General features: G+C 34.5%; 1 long non-coding RNA gene across 1 annotated transcript; it reads right to left on the reverse strand.

The window, feature by feature from the left end:
• Positions 1-25: 25 nt before the first annotated feature.
• Positions 26-3,153, reverse strand: LOC110444578. The gene is made up of 3 exons (XR_002462263.1): positions 3,080-3,153; positions 2,720-2,799; positions 26-640 (listed from the first exon to the last, which is right to left on the reverse strand). It is a non-coding gene; the product is annotated as an uncharacterized LOC110444578 (long non-coding RNA).
• Between the last annotated feature and the right edge of the window lie 530 nt (positions 3,154-3,683).

Here is a 3,683-nt window from a genome sequence, read left to right on the forward strand (position 1 = left end):
TGGTAGAGTCTACTAAAGTTACATAGGGGTGAAAGGGTTAATTCACTCAATACCATTATGCTTCCACTCTGGGTCCACAATATAAAGCGGGACAGCATCATTTAAGAAGTTTGATAGTGGAGGCATATCTTGACTTGGCTTACACATTCTAGTATTTTACGTAGGAATGTATTTGTTGAATGTAGCATGCCCGCATACCTTCTTCATCAGAAACGTACATTTGTGAGCAGAGCATGGCCACATACATTCAACTGCTTCTACATTTGACAGAGGAGTATGTTAGTAGGCTGTACCATACCCTCTAACTAAGAAGTGCATATTTGTTGGGTACAGCACGCCTTCTGTGTCTATTTGTCGGACATACCATCACAGAGGTACATAATTTGGGTGTATATACATTGTAGACAGATACATCCTTTTAGAGTAGCAAGCAGCATATATAACTTCATCCACTAGAAGCCTAGTTTTGGTTGGCATAGCATGACTAATACTTTCTAAACAAATTCCGTGAGGCATAGCATGGCTACAGCTCAATACATTAGAAACGTATATTTGTTGGACGCAGAACGGCTGCTGACCCGCCACGTGTATTCCCTCTCTGTTGTGATAGTATGGGTTTGGAGCCTTTGAATCCATTTGTCTGCAACAAGAAATGGATAGAACAAAAAATATAAATAAGGTATTCCAGACAATTTTTTTTATACTTTAACAACAAATTCAGGTTCCAAAGGACTTGTAAATGCACACAGAAGGACTCTTACATGTATCTAACGTCAAGATTCACAGTTTTGTAATTGATGAATAAAAAAGTTGGCAGAGTCTTAGTTATATTTCAAATATATCATTTCACAATTAAAAATATCATCATATGCTACAATGTCATGTTTTTTTCTGATTTATGTCATTGTTGCAGTATGTTTTGTAAGTGCCCATGGCCAAACACTAATTCCATGCAAGAGGAATGAAAACAGAGTGTGTGAGCATTCAGACACATATGTACAATACTCCTACAAAAAACCAACACATCTATCTTTTTTTAAACATTAAACATATATCTAACTAATTGATTTGATTTTTTTTATTGATTGATCTTGCCAACCATCTCTATTTAGGAGAGAGACCCCCGATATTGGACCCTTAATTTTAGTGTTTTCTAAGAATGAATTTGCTTAACTGTGCCCATATTCTAAGATCTAATGATTTCATCTGAAACAACAACTCAAAATGTGTCAGTTTGAAGGGTTATTTTGTCTCTATGGGGTGTAATACAAATTTTATTTAGGTTTAAATTTGAGCATGCAGAATCTCCCCCATGGAAGTTTAAACAAAAGTTGGCAAGTATGCGGTATGATCACAATCCAATAACTTTTAAGTGACTGACTCTCCAGTTTCTTTTACTCCAAGGTGCCCATAGCAACAGCCGTCACAACTTTATAACTGAGATAAGGTTGATTAAAAGGCTTAATTTGTTAATCATACACAACTTGGATCATTATAAAAAAATATCATTTACATGACATAATTGGCTGAATTAAAAACAATGTTTTAAGGATTTTAAGTAAATGGAGGAAGTCTGATTTAAATATTCATGATTACAAGGTGAAGGGAAATTTGAATATTCATGATCAGGGAAGTGGATGTCTGATTTGAATATTCATTATCAGAGTTGGCGGAGGTCTGATTGAATATTCGTGATAAGGTAAGTTAAACAACACCAGTGTGTCTAACATGGCTAGAGCACAAATATCCCAATGCACGATATTTCCATTATATGGTGACCGATATGTTAAGTAATGTGAGGTTTTAAATTTGGATCCAAGTGCAAGATGATACTTTAGGCTCCACCCTCAAAAGTAAACTGACAGCATGCAACATGGAGGAAGGTTCAGTGAAGGGAAACAGATGAGTGAACAATTAATATCATCACCAGTTTAGGTATTAGAACATAGAATCAGGAGAGAGAAATCAGGTGAAATCGATGTAGATGCTTACACGAGGTGACCATATGCAATCAGTCTGTAAATATTACAACATCAATATCACGATACCAGTAAGAGACGTTACCTCAATCTCCTTTTAACGTAGTCCTTAAATTAGCCTACAAAATTCATCAAATACTTCAATAAATAAAAACAGACTCGACCCATATTTTACTATGTAATTAAATCACTGGAAGTACTGGGTAATTTTTTGGAGGTGATTTTACATTACAGTACGACCAGAAACAATTATGTTTCAATTTTTTTTGTTGGTTAGTCATTAACAAAACTTGTAATTACAAGAACAATCAATGTACTGCTAGTATGGCAACCGTAAAAATTAATAAACAAAGAAAGTTTTACATTATAAATATAAATGGTATGATTGTCATTTTGTATAATAATTGGAAGTTGAAAAAGTCCAATACATATGAGCTACAGTCGGTACCCAAAGTTAGAAGATATTTATTGGTGGTAGCAGGGTAATAACACAAGATTTTCTTCCCCCTTCTCCAGTGTCTAACATTATATCTGAAATATGAATCATCAAAATAAAATCCTTTTACAAATACCTGTACTAAATTTTGTAATCTCATTATTTCAACCAGAGTAACTTGTCATTACCACAAACACACAAGACTAGAATCTGATTCTACCACTTGATAAATGTAAATGTGAGTATGGTATATATAATGCAGAATTATTTATAGAGTTCAGCATGTCACTACAGAGTTACTTACATAGGAAAAGTGGTGAGGTGGAGGAGGAGGAGCCTGTGACATGGCAGGCTGAGGGGGTAATGAACCGGGGAACTCCGAAACTGAAATGTAAAATAACACAATTAGTTTATCAAAATATTAATTCGTTTAATACATTTACTTTAAATTGATGCAAATTACAATATCATCTTGATAATAACGTTTACCTTCAAACCAGACAAAATATATTCAAGCTTGTAGCAAACAAGACTTACAAGTTAGCTTGTCATGTTTACTTTGGTATACACGTTTTTACCAGGCAAATGACTCTCAGATTCAATTTTGACTGATTCCATCTTTTTTATTTTCAAATTTCATGAAAATTTAGATTAGAAAACTCACTTTTTAACTTCTCATTAAGCCGGTCCAAAGACTCTAGCAATCTTTTTTCTTCTATAGACAAAGCTGAAGGCACTGAAAATATAAAACAAAAGTCTTATGTAGAGTTACTCTCCATTTACACATAGGTACATGCAAGTGCAAAGCTAGTCAATTATAGGTCATTTTCATTTTCTTTAAGTTTATTTTAATATTAAGCAAGTAAAAATGTCTTCATATTATAACAACACAACAACCATTTGGTGCTTCCCTTTGTTAGGTAACACACTCAAAAACATGATCAGGTTTGTTGCAGGCACCACTGTAACAGGAGAGAAATAATGCACGACCAGTTCAGGATTTGAACACTGTCTGGCTGCTGCATTTTTCTTTGCCTGTTACAACATTATTTTCTCCCACAACCTTCCTCGCTCACTCCCGATACGATAAACCTACTAGGAGTTGGTAAACATTTTTGGTTATCCACTAATGGGTAACACACTGGCGTGATTTCATTGGTCAATATTTTACTTATGATGTCACGTAACAAGGCTTTGCAACGTCATCTTCCATTGTGATGTCATGCTTTCCTTATAAAATATGAACGTTATGGGAGAAAAAGGACCCC

This window comes from Mizuhopecten yessoensis, unplaced genomic scaffold, assembly GCF_002113885.1.
Source record: "Mizuhopecten yessoensis strain PY_sf001 unplaced genomic scaffold, ASM211388v2 hete_36146138, whole genome shotgun sequence".
Classification (NCBI taxonomy): domain Eukaryota; kingdom Metazoa; phylum Mollusca; class Bivalvia; order Pectinida; family Pectinidae; genus Mizuhopecten; species Mizuhopecten yessoensis.